Source organism: Canis lupus, chromosome 18, assembly GCF_003254725.2.
Source record: "Canis lupus dingo isolate Sandy chromosome 18, ASM325472v2, whole genome shotgun sequence".
NCBI classification, from domain to species: Eukaryota; Metazoa; Chordata; class Mammalia; order Carnivora; family Canidae; genus Canis; species Canis lupus.
Window position 1 is genome coordinate 55,230,539 of NC_064260.1, and position 13,444 is coordinate 55,243,982.

At 48.5% G+C, this 13,444-nt stretch overlaps 1 long non-coding RNA gene across 1 annotated transcript; it reads left to right on the forward strand.

The window, feature by feature from the left end:
• Nucleotides 1-212: 212 nt before the first annotated feature.
• Nucleotides 213-4,514, forward strand: LOC125752923 (uncharacterized). The gene is made up of 2 exons (XR_007403542.1): nt 213-1,144; nt 2,894-4,514. It is a non-coding gene; the product is annotated as an uncharacterized LOC125752923 (long non-coding RNA).
• The last annotated feature ends 8,930 nt before the right edge of the window (nt 4,515-13,444 follow it).

The following is a 13,444-nucleotide window of genomic DNA, read 5'->3' on the forward strand; positions in this document are numbered from 1 at the left end:
GATGTGCCTAAAGATTGTTTGCCTTTCACATTTGCCTTCCCACATTCTTTTTTTCTTGAGCTTTAAATAGAGTGGGTAAGTCTCTTTAATCAACTTTCTTTAGCCAGAGGCTTCTGTCACTACTCCCCCTCCAGGGGACCGTGCACCTGACTGCTTGCACCTGGAATCTGTCTGTGGCTCCAGAGGCCTGGAAGGAGGGCCACAAGGCTACATGTTGTGCCACGTGGGGCTCCTCAGGCTCAAGCAGCTGTGGCCCTGTGTGTAGGGTCATCGCTCACTATACCCTGCATGGCCCTCAGCCCTGCCATGCCCTAGGAAGTGTACTGAGCACCAGGATTTTCAGAATGTGCCATGAGAGGATAGTCTTGTATTCTCACTGGGGAGGGATACCAACACATTTCAAAAGAAGGGAAGTGTCAACTTACATTTTTACCATATACAGCTTGATGTTGGCTTTCCATGCCCAGAAGAGTCTCTTGGGCCTCCTGCTGCTGGCTTCAGAGCTGACCGAGGCTAACTTGTGTGCAGTGTGAGGGACTTGGAACATCCTTCTGTCACTTGGGCACACATTTATTTGGCACATGTCATCGTGGCAGGCCACGTAGCCCCATTTACAAGCATTGGGGTTGTTTGAAATGGAAGAGGATGGTGGCCTCTGCCTAGCTCTATGCCTCAGGAGAGTCACCCAGTTCCCTCAGCTTCCACTTTCCCTATACAGTCGCACCTTGGCACCAGGTGATCTTTAAGAGTCTTTAGGTTTTCTTCCAGGCACCAAATGCAAGTGTCCTCTCTCTCCCCCTCCAGACAGGAGTCTCTTTTCTCAGCTTGGAAGGACAGCTGTGGCTTCTCTCCGCAGGGAGTCTGCCCTGGGCTCCCCAGAGGACCAGCAAATAACTCCTCCGCTAACAGAGAAGGTGAGCTTCCAGGGAACAAGGACATCTGATCAGGGAAGCCTGCTGTTTTATCTCGGCTGGACAGGCTGATCCCCTGTCCAGGGTCTGTGTGAGCCTTGACCACTGCTGAGAAGGGCTCTCAGGCCCCATCTGGACTCGGATCCCACCCAGAGAAGAGCACTGTAGTCCATCAGTAGTTTTGCTGCAGGAAGAGGATATGCTAACTGCTGACCTAGGGAAGAGAGTCTGAGGTCAGTTGAGCTCAACCGACACTGGCACAGGGTGACCGAGGGTGAAGAAGGCATGAGGATATAGTGAGAGGTGGCAAGGGGTAGGGGTGGGAGCAGAGTCAGGGAAATGAAAACTTATAAAAAGCAGGTAAGAGGGTTGATGGATGTCAATGTGGTTGGGTCACCCAATGTCTGCTAAGTGGCATTTATCAAAGTTAAGGTTCTACCTTGACACAGAGGGGCAGAGGCCCTGTCCCTGCTGACAACTGCATTCAAAGGAATGGCTTTCAGGTCCTTGAGAAAGACACCTGGGGTGGTAAGAGGTGTGTGTAATCTCAGAGGGACAGAGAAAATGTTTACAATTTTTTTAGAAAGATTTTTTTATTTATTCATGAGAGACACAGAGAGAGAGGCAGAGACATAGATAGAGGGAGAAGCAGGCTCCCTGTGGGGAACCCGATGTGGGACTCGATCCCAGGACCCCAGGATCATGCCCTGAGCCAAAGGCAAATGTTCAACCACTGAGCCATTCAGGTGCTTCAGAGGTTTACAATTTTAGGTTTTTAAATAAATGCTCCATGGAAAGGGAGCTGGCCTCAGGTATTTTCTGGAACAAATGGTAAATTCTTTTGGCTACCTCAAGCAAGTGTTTAAGACAGGAACTTAAGGGGGCTGGGTCACCCCAGGGATGTGGTTGTAGGCTGCTAGAAGCCATGCGAGCTTGGTCCATCCCTAGTGCAGGGGCTTGGACTGGATAGTTCATGCCGAGGGTCTCTGCAGTTCTTGGCCCAGAAGACCTGCCTTTCTTCGTCTTTGCACCAGGCTGCTGGTCTTCAGATGGGAAGGGACCCCAGGAGTCTTTGGGGACTCTATTTCCAGCAATCTCCTCCCAGACCACGTCCTTTCATGCTCTTTCATAATTTTCCCTTTTCCCCTTACTAAAACCATGCAGACCTAACCCACCCCCTAACAAACTACTGGGACACCCACAAAGAGGACGATTTGATGTGTTGGCCATGGTGACAACCAAATGACTCCAAGAGAACAAATCAAAATTTACAAGTGGGATGACTTCTCATATTTATCTTCAACAGAATCTTGAAAATTAAAAATCTCTGATGCTAGATTACTTTGTGGGGTTTAGCATCTAAGTTGGAAACAGTTGGCAAAAAACTGAGTGGCATCACTATAAAAAAAAAAAAAATCCCTTCCGGTGTCTTCTGGTCAGCCGGCACATCTGTAAAAATGAAAAACAACGCTAGTACCTGTCTTGTTTTAGCAATAAATAATATCCATCTATGGATACATTAACTAAATGAGAGGGGTGTTGGGGGGGTTCTAAACACTTGACTAAGAAAGAGATATGTTTCCAATACAATTTAACCTTTTGTAGCTAATCATCGTTCATCAAAATTTTAACACCCATGTTATTTTTATTTGAGTGCTAAGAATAATGGTAATGACGATGTGGTTGAGGAGGTAGATTCTTTTTTTTTTTTTTTAAGATTTTATTTATTTTTTCATGAGAGACACAGAGAGAGAGAGAGGCAGAGAGACAGGCAGAGGGAGAAGCAGGCTCCATGCAGGGAGCCCGATATGGGACTCAATCATGGGACCCTAGGATCACGCCCTGGGCCAAAGGCGGGCACTAAACCGTTGAGCCACCCGGGGATCCCGAGGAGGTAGATTCTATCAGAGTCTCCTGAACACAGGAAATGGTAAAGTTTTAATAGTTTAAGTTATATATACTTTTGCTTTAAAACACGATAGGATGATTACTATGAGATGTAAAAGCAGGAAAACATATGAGGATAATTATATGGAAGGACGAGAATAAGCGTTCAACAAGGAAGAGGAGTGCTGTGGAAGTACTAACTGCTGAATCAGCTTATCATTGTGTATGACAATCGACCCTTGCCCAACGCGGATTTGGACTGAACCCCTATACATGGATCTTTTCCTATCAATATACATATAGCCCTGTAAATGTATTTTCCTTTCTTGTGATTTTCTTAGTAACATTTTCTTTTTTCTAGCTTACTTTATTGTAAGAATACAGTATGTAACATGTAAAATATATATTGATTGGATGTTTATGTTATTGGCAAAACTTCTGGTCAACAGTAGGCTACTAGAGGTTAAATTTGGGGGGAGTCCAAAGTCAAATGCAGATTTTTGACTGCGAGGGGGCGGGGAGAGGGGGTTGGCACCCCTAACATGGGTTGGCCCATGTTGTTCAAGGGTTAATTGTATTTTTGAAACAGGTGATGGCTGTACAGTATGGGGGAAGCTATTTTTCTTTTTTTATGATTTTATTTTTAAGTAATCTCTACACCCAATATGGGGCTTGAACCTACAACCCCAAGATCAAGAGCCACACGCTGCACTGACTGAGCCAGCCAGGAGCCCCAGGAGAGGCAGATATTTACCTCTACTGTCTTAGGTTTCTGGCTGGGCCTGACAAACTGCCATAAAATGGATTAGTCCAAAGAAGAAAAGCACCACATTTACGAAAGTGTTTACACGACCAGGAGGTCTCCTGAGGACCCAAGGCCATGGCGGAATCTGTGTGCTTTTATAGCACATTGAACAGCGAGGGGCAATTGTGGGAAAGAAACAAAACCATAGGAGGGGCTAAAGAAAGATAAGAATTATTTTAACAAAGTCTGTTCATACAGATTTTTCTCAGTCGTAACTTCTGGTCCTTGATGATAAGAATATTGCTTTGCTTCTGGTATTCTAAGGAAGACACCTTCCATATGGGGATTTCATCTCCTGCTTTTCAGAAAAAAGAAAGAAGGTCAGAGTGGTTTTCTTGTCCTTGCTGCTTTCCCAGTGTCTTTAACCCAGAATAATCCTTATGCCAAAGTGGTGTATTTTGGGGTGGCGTGCTCTGCCTCCCTCCAGTGCCCCTGCTCCTGGCTGCACTGTTCAGCACAGCTAGAAGCAGCCCTTTGATAGATATGAATGGATAAGCAAAATGTGGCATAGACTTACAATATTATTCAGCCTCAAAGGCTGAGTACAAAGGGAGGGATTTCTGACACCTGCTGTAACATGAACGGCCCCTGAGGATGTTACGCTAAGTGAAATGAACCAGTCACAAAAAGCAAATACTGTATATTCACTCATGTGAGGTACTTAGAGTGGTTGAAATCAGAGACAGAGACCAGGGGCTGTCAGGGGATGGGGGTGGGCAGGAAGGGGGTGTGTGCTTAATGGGGACTGGGTTTCAGTTTTACAAGAACAAACAGGCTACGGGGATGGACTTTGGGGATGGCTGCACGTTACAAATGTATTATTACTCTGAACTATACACTTAAACACGGTTAAGATGGTAAAATTTTGTGTTGTAAGTATTGTACCACAATAAAAATATTTGGAAAGAGAATAGGATGATGATGGATGTCAAAGTTCTATTCCACTAGGTTCATTTAAAAAGATGATGGTAACAGTGTTCTTCTAAAATGTTGGCATCTAAAATATGACACCGAGTATGAAATACAAATCACATCCTGCTTCATTAGACACTTGATGCCACATTTTAGAAGACAAGCAAAGAAGGTATGAGGGCGTCTGATGTAGCTTTCTTGAAACCCTTCCCTGGACCAGGAGCAAGCAAACTGTCGGCTTTGGGACACTGTCTTTGGCCCAGCCCTCTGGGGCAGGGTTGTGGATGGCCTGCAAATTAAGAATGGTTTTTACATTTTTAAATAAAATAAGTACAAAGAAGAATATTTTGTGACAATAGAAATTGTCTAAAATTCAAATTTCTGGGATCCCTGGGTGGCGCAGCGTTTAGCGCCTGCCTTTGGCCCAGGGCGCGATCCTGGAGACCCGGGATTGAATCCCACGTCGGGCTCCCGGTGCATGGAGCCTGCTTCTCCCTCTGCCTGTGTCTCTGCCTCTCTCTCTCTCTCTCTCTCTCTCTGTGTGTGACTATCATAAATAAATAAATAAATAAATAAATAAATAAATAAATAAATAAATAAATTCAAATTTCTGTGCCCATAAATAGAGTTTGGTTGGAATACTGCCAACCTCATTCATTCATTTATGTCTTGTCTCTGGCTGCTTTCCTGGCATTCTGGAAGAGCTGAGTAGTTGTGACGTGGGACTTGTGGCCAGCAAAGTTTGGAGTATTCACTATCTGGCCCTTCGCAGAAGATGTTTGCCTATCACAGACTGAGGAAAACCTCCTTGTGGCTCTGGCTTTGCACGTCACTGTGGATAAACCATTCCACCTCTCTGGGACTCAGGCTTCTCATCTGAAAAATTGTGCTGCTTGGACAAAGTGGTGTTTGAGTCCTGTACCCTCTCTAAAAATTTGGCAAGTCTGGGAAAATAGTTCATACTCAGGTACTAATGGGCAACACCTCCCAGGAGTACTCAGCTTTAAAAATGACCCCTGTGGGGAGGGTGTCTGGGTGGCTCAGCTGATTAAACATCCAACTCAGGTGAGGATCTCAGGGTCCTGGGATTGAGCCCCACATCGAGCTCCACACTCAGTGCAGTTTCTCTCTCCTCCCCCCACCCCCCCGCCCCCCTTTCCCTCAAATAAATAAAATCTTAAAAATGAATAAATAAAAAAAAATAAAAATGACCTGTGAGGAGACAGCTCCTTAATCCAAAGGGGTGGAGTGCTAATGGCAGGGTTCCAGGCACTGGCCCTGGGTTGGTGGCCACAGTTTTGGTGAAGGGGACTCCTCAGCATCACTTGATCTCAGGGTTTGTGAGCAAAGGTTTGAGCAGATCAAACTGTCCAGGAACAAACATCCACCAGCTTCCCTAGAGGCCACTTCTGGTTTACTCCCAGCCCACAGACTTCCTGGGGAGGCCTCGGGGAAGGTCAGGCACAGAACAGACCTGAAACAGCGCTGAGCTCAAGCAGGACTGGGTAGGTGCTTCTCATTCCCGCTGTCTCTCTGTGGAAAGCCCCCCTTTCTGTGTTGGGTGTGCAGGGAGTGCAGACCGAGAGCAGGCCCTCCTGCCTCAGATCCCCTGGAAGGATCCTGTGCAATGTCCCACCCACTCTGGGGGTCTGTGCTGTGGAGTCTCAGACAGAGGGAAGCACAAAAAAGCAGAAGGAAGGGATTGCCGGGCATTCAGGGTCTCCCTCTGACTCGCCCCAGCTTCCCCAGCCAGTACCAGCGTGCTCTGCTTCCCCATGGGTCAAACATGACTCCGCCGGCTTTTGGGGAGGGACAGGCCTTGAGGAGTGGGGAGAGGGGATGACGAACCCAGTGCCAACAGGATCCCGGCCTGGGTGACAAGCAGCCCTGTCCCATCGCAAAAGGTGTCTTCTCTGGCTCCACCCGCAGCTGACTGTAGCCAGTTGACACTTGGGGGAGAGGGTGTTCTTGAAAAATAACATTCACACAGAAGTCAATTTTTCAAAAGTCACCAGAAGTTTGGAATTCAATGTGAAATCTCCTGATTTCCAAACGGTGGCAGTTCGTTTAAAAAATAATTAAAAACACCAAGCTGGCCTCAATGAGCACTTCTGTGGGTCAAGTTTGGGCTCCAGGTGCAGGATTGAGGCACTTGAGAGGGCAGAGCCTCAAGTCTGCATTTGGGAGCCAGGGTGTGCCTCTGCTCTGGCGCTGCCCGTGTGGCCAGCGGGCCTGTCACTAAGGTCCCCAGAGCATCAATTTCCTCATCTCCCAGGTGAGGTCCTCGCCCCCCACCTCACAGGCATCCTCAAAGTGTCCCTCTTTTCGTGACTTGGAAACTGGAAGTATTTCCTGATGACAAGAGGAGTGAAATTGGGGCTGGTTACCTGGTGGGTCGGAGGTGCTGCCCGCCACTCCATTTCTGGATGCTTCTGGAAGGGTGGGCGGGACTTACCGGGGTAACTGCCTCATCTTGAGGGCCCCTCCACCCACCTGAGGAAGCCTCTCAGACAGGAGATGCTTAGATCCCCTGATCGCCACCCTGGGGAGGGGGTGGCGGCTCAGATGGCTCTGATAATATTGTTGCAACTGTTTTCCGGTTTTTGTGTGGGTGTTTTCCCCTTACAGGAAGATCAGCGCCGGTCTGCTGTGTCTTCCCCGCTACAGGCTCCCTGACTGTGGCTGTGACTGGCCGGCTTGAGGCCATCCTCACAGCGTCCAGCCCCTGATGTGGCCTGTCAAGGCAGGTGGCAGTCCGTTGGCCTTCCACGCCACGGATCTGCTTTTTTGTTTGTTTGTTTGTTTGTTTTAAGATTTAATTTATTTATTCGTGAGAGACACACGGAGAGAGGCAGAGACATAGAGAGAGAGAGAAGCAGGCTCCCTGTGGGGAACCCGATGTGGGACTCGACACCAAGACCCCAGGATCATGGCCTGAGCCAAAGGCAGATGCTCAACCACTGGATTTGAATCCCGCCCTTGGCCAGACTCGTACAAAGGAGACACCGGCAGTGACAGTGGCCGGGGCAGATGTCTGTCCAGATCACTCAGGCACCTCAAGTGCCTGGTGCAGAGCAAACATGCAAGAAGGAGGAGCAGGGTGCAGATGGAACAAAAGCAAAGGAGATGAGCGAGGAGGAGGACTCATTCTAAACCCCAGATACGCAAGAATTACTTCTCTCTGCTTTTGGAGTGTGTGATGATCCCCCCCTTCCTGACCAGGCCCCAAAGCCTTGTTCTCGAATTCTGTTTCATCTTTTCATCTTGCTTAATTAAGAAGTAAGATACCCAGGGACTCTGGTGTTCAGAGGCAGCACTCACGGTTCACTCCGGGCTCTGTGCCTGCATGAGGGGGGTCTTCCAGCTAATGCCTCCCTACAGCATGGGGGCTCAGTGACAGCAAAAGGACGACTCTAGGGTGGGTCTGGGACCCTCAGAAAACCAGGCATGGTATGTTGGCAAATTGAACACCAATAAAAAATACATTTATTATAAAAAAAAAAAAAAAGAAAAAAGAAAACCAGGCATGTCCCATGGAGGGCAGCTTGCTGGCAGGTGGTGGGGGGATGAGGGAGCAGGCAAGGAGCAAGGCTGAACCCTTTCATGGTCTGAAATTGGGGCAGAAGTAAGGGATGACAATGACAGTCCTTGACAACTTCAAAAAAAACTCTTTTGGGGACACAGATGTTCAGGTTGCAGCACTCTCTATTTATAGAAACACGCATCAAAGGAACCAGCAAGCCTACTTTTCAAATGAGAGACAATTAACCAGAGGCCTTCCGATGCTGTGTAAAAGCTGTAGAATTCTGTTTCTCAAAGGCCTCGTGTGCCTGTTGCACCTGACTCAACATCTAGTCAGGCATCTCCATCCCATCTTTTCCCAGCGACAGGGAGAAATGATGACATGGGCTGGCAAGAAGGGCCCCAGGACCAGGCAAGGGTTGTCCTGATAGCTTCTTGAGCCAGGGGGCCAGGGCATCTCCTTTGCCTTCACTGTACTGGGTGACTAACGTTGACACTGCTTCTCACTGCAACCGAGCCTTTTCCGTTTTCCAGGGCACAAGCAAACACCACCGGGAGGTGGGGGGCAGGCAGTAGTAGCTCCAGCTCTCATTTATCCACTGATATGGGTGATTCCGACGCTGCTCCAAGGAGATGTTTAGAAGGATCTGGATGTGACGCGCGAAGTGCAAGGGTCTGAAAGGGACTCACACAGAAGTCAACGACTGCTCCCCTCTTCCTCTTCCTGTCCCTCCCTCCCTCCTATTCTCCTTCCCCGCTTCTCTCCCGTGGCCGCTCTCTCCTTCCCCTCCTCAAATATTTATTGGCCACCAACTGTATTCCAGACTCTTCTCTGGGCACTGAAGATACAACAAATAGGCAAAAATCTCTACCTGCGTGGAGCTGACAAGGCAGTTTGTCCCTCCTTATCCTGTGGTCCTCTACTTGTGATCTGGAAGTCTTGTCACGCTGGGCAGGAGCCAAGATCTTTCATTTAATGTTCAATGAGCATTTATGGGCAGCAGGAGCAATGGGAGAGTCAGCACCACGTCCTACTCATCTTTGCATCCCCAGAGATGAGCAGAGAAAATGGCTCATCATAGACCCTCATAAATATATCGGTTATGTTGCTGTTGCTTAAGGACATTTGGTTAGACCGTGGCGTGTAGGAGGCGAGGTCAGAAAAAACTACAAAGCTCAGGCTCTGTCCTTGAGGAAGGTCTAGCCTTCATGGAGAAAATATGAACAGTCTAGGAAGGAAAAATAACATAGAATCAAGCGACCAAAGAAATGGGCAGCAGATGAGGGAGCCAGCTTCCCACGGCTGGCGGGAGAAGGTTTGAGTGACCCAATGGTACCTGCCTGGAGTTGGGGGCATTCGATGAGCTCGTGTTTACCTTCACACGCATACAGGTGGCTCTGTTGGAAGTAGGCTTGTTGACACACAGGTGAGCACACACACAAGTATTTCTTGCTCCGTCTGTGGAGAGGACATAAAAACGGACTTGCCCTATTTCTGAGGTGAGGGTTGTACACAGAGACTCCCTTCCAGAGAGTACGGAGTAAAGGCTCACACGCAGGGGACTAATGTACCAAGAGCAGTGGCGTTGCTTTGGAAGAATTACCTTCAATTTGTAGCAAATGACACTGGTTTTCCCCTTATAACAACATATTCCTTTTAAATGTGTGCCTGCTTCTGGGCTCACTTTTAAATGTATTTAATTTAGTTAAACTAACTAATTTAATTAACTAAAATTTAAAAATATTTTATTTATTCGTTTCACAGAGAGAGAGTGAGTACAAGCAGGGGGAGCGGCAGGCAGAGGCAGACGGAGAAGCAGGCTCCCCACTGAGCCAGGAGCCCAACGTGGGGCTTATCCCATGACCCCCGGATCATGACCTGAGCCAAAGGCAGACGCTCAGCTGACTGAGCCACCCAGGGGTCCCCATTTCTAATTTAAAAACAATCTAAGACTTAGAGAAAATTTGCAAGAATCGTATAAAGAATCCCTGGATACCCCTCATTTCTGAATATCTTCCAGGGTTAATATTTTACTACTTGACTACCCCCTCCCTTACCAACCCACCCCACAAACAGAGACTATTTTCTGAACCATTTAAAAGTAGGTTGTCACTTTACTCCTAAATCCTTCAATACTTTAGTGTGCATTTCCTAAAAGAGAGAATTTTTAAAAAGATTTTATTTATTTATTCACGATAGACACAGAGAGAGGCAGAGACTGCAGAACCCGATGTGGGACTCGATTCCAGGACCCCGGGATCATGACCTGAACCGGAAATATATTCTAACACGTCCCACAGAATATTTGTTTTTTTTTTTTTTTTTTTTTTTTTTAATCTTTTTTTTTTTATGATAGTCACAGAGAGAGAGAGAGGCAGAGACACAGGCAGAGGGAGAAGCAGGCTCCATGCACCAGGAGCCCAACGTGGGATTCGATCCCGCGTCTCCAGGATCACGCCCTGGGCCAAAGGCAGGCGCCAAACCGCTGCGCCACCCAGGGATCCCAGAATATTTGTTTTTATATAACCATAGTTCGTGTATCAAAATCCGGGAGTTAATACTGATAAAATGTTACCACCTAATCTGCAGACCTCATTCCCATTTCACCATCAGCCCTGGTTATACCCTTTACAGCAAAAGGAAATCCCAGAACACATGCATTCAGTTGCCAGATCTCCTTAGCTCCTTTAGTTTGAAATAGTGCCTGGATCTTTGTACTTCCTAATACTAGCATTTTTGAAAAGCCCATGCCAGATATTTTGTAAAATGGCTAGATATTTATTTTACAATATATTTAAGTTTTAAAAAGTATGGATCCCTTTAGAGAAGAACTACAGATATAGGTAGGTTCATTCCAGGGCGCCACCAGAAAGTGAATATCCAAATAAAGAGAGTCAAGTGAGCTTTTTGGTTTCCTAGTGTATGGAAAAGTTATGTTTGTGCTGTACTGTAGTCCATTAAGTGTGCCACAGCATTCTATCTTTAAAAAAAAAGTGTACATACCTTAATTTAAAATATTGCCCCAAAATGCTAACCATCATCTGAGCTTTCAGTGAGTCATCAGATTTGCTGGTGGAGGGTGTTGCCTCGAGGTCAGTGGCTGCTGACTGCTCAGGATGGTGGTCGCTGAAAGCTGGGGAGGCCTTTGGGCAGCCCGGGGGGCTCAGCGGTTTAGCGCCGCCTTTGGCCCAGGGTGTGATCCTGAAGACCTGGGGTCGAGTCCCAGGTCGGGCTCCCTGCATGGAGCCTGCTTCTCCTTTTGCCTGTGTCTCTGCCTCAGTCTCTCTCTCTTTCTCTCTCATGAATAAATAAATAAAATCTTAAAAAAAAAAAATAATTGGGGTGGCCCTGTCAAGTTCTTCAAATGAGACAACAATAAAGTTTACCGCATTGATTGACTCTCTTTCACAGAACTTTTGGGCCACCGTGGGCTTATTAGTTGCCCTGATTTCAATATTGTTGTGTCTCTGGGAATAGGAAAGCCCAAGGAGAGGGAGAGAGGCGGGAAACAGCCGGTCAGTGCAGAGTCAGAACACACACATGTATGAATAAGGTTCTCCGTCTTTCCTGGGCGTGGGTCCTGGAGCCCCAAAACAATCTCCATGGTCACATCAGAGACCACCGCTCATAGATCCACAGCAACTATCACAATAATGAAATGCTGTGAGAATTACCAACATGTGACACAGAGACACAAAGTGACCAAATGCTGTTGGCAAAGTGCAGCCGAGAGGCGTGCTTGATGCAGGGTTGCCACGAAAACTGAGGTTTTTAGGACGCAGTGTTTGCAAAGCACAATAAACCAGACCATAATAAAGCGAGGTACACCTGGATTAAGTAACCGAAGAACAAATAGTCCACCGATAGAGCAAAACCAGGAAGACACGCGGGAAGCTGGAGTTTGAGAGATGTTGGTTTAAATCAACGTCCTTCTGCTCCTGGCTCCTCATCCCACCAGGTGAAAGACTGTGGCTCAAATGGTGAGACAGAAGCTATTCTAGACGGCTGGGTGGAAGCTCAGGCTTGGGCAGGGCATCAGGGTCTGGGCTCCCTCCCCAGGGCTGGGCAGAGGCTGGGAGGAAGGCCTGCTTCGATGCGGACAGGAGTCATGGGACAAACAGCCCATATCACTGAGAATGAAGAAACGAGCTCAACAAAGCAGCAAGAAGACTTGTGTAAGGATGGACAGATGAGTTCTCTGGAACCAGAGGGAAGGTAGCTCAGGATTTTTACTGGGCAGCTTCAGTCAATGCTGTTGTATCCCCCCACACGATGGAGTGTTCCCCAGCACCCAGAGGCGCAGGATGGCCAGGTTACTTCAGGTCCCACACTAACTGTCCCCAGGGAGGATGGCCTGGGGACAGAAGGTCATGAAGGCCTGTGTGATCCAAGACCCCACTGGGGCCTTCTCCAGGGGAGGGGCTGTTCTGGGCAGAGGGGGAGTGTGGGTGTGACCCTGGGGGTCCCGCAGGTTCCCAGAAAGAGGGAGGGATGCGAGTGAGAGCAGGACATGGGGTGAGCCATGGGAAGCTGGGGTGCTGGTGCAGAAGGGACCACAGGTCTGGGGGAGAAAAACGATGCTGTCATGGACCTGTGACAACAGGTATCACTGTGTCTCAGTCACTCAGAAGAGTTGGGGGCTGCTGACTCCAGTCGTGTTAGCGTCTCCTCCTCAGGTGAGAGCAACCTTCATGTCAGGCCCAGGTGTCTGAGCGAGGCCCGCAGGAAGGCTGGGCATGCTTCCTCAAACAGGAGGCTTCAGAGGAAGTATGACCCCTGCTCCTGTATCCCCCAGGGAGAGCGGAGTGTGGCCCATAGACCCAGGCGGGGAATGTGTTTGTGGATCATTTTTCTCTCCCTGCTGCAAGAGACTTGGAGGGGGATGAGGTGGGCCTGGCCCCTTGCCCAGTGGGGTGGGGGGGGGCAGTGGCGGTGGCAGGACACCCTGTAACAGAGGGGGTTGCTCAGAAGGAAATGAAGGCCCGGAGGATGACTCTCCCTCTCTCTTGCACTTGGGGGATGGGTAGGTGGGAGGGGTCGGGGGGAGTCTGGGGGAGGTAGCCAGGACAGGGCGCCTGCCTTCAGCCACCCTCTGTCCCTAAGAGAAGACGTTTCCAACCCTCGATCCTTGCCGGGCCTCCTCCAGCCTGTCCCGTCTCAGTCTCCAGCCTTCTACTTGCCCATCTTCTTCCCTTTTCTCCTTCCTGCCTACGTGTGCAATCCCTGCTGGCTGGGGCTCCCTCCGGGCCCTGCTGGGTGGCCTTGAGCAAGTTTCATGGTTTCTCCAGGCTCTGCTTTTCTTACCTAGAAGGCAAGGGAGATGGGAATATCTTGCTGCCCTGAGAGCCCTTGATGGTTAAGTGACAGTGGATGGGTAAGGGACTAGGGCAGCTCCCAGTGCAGGGG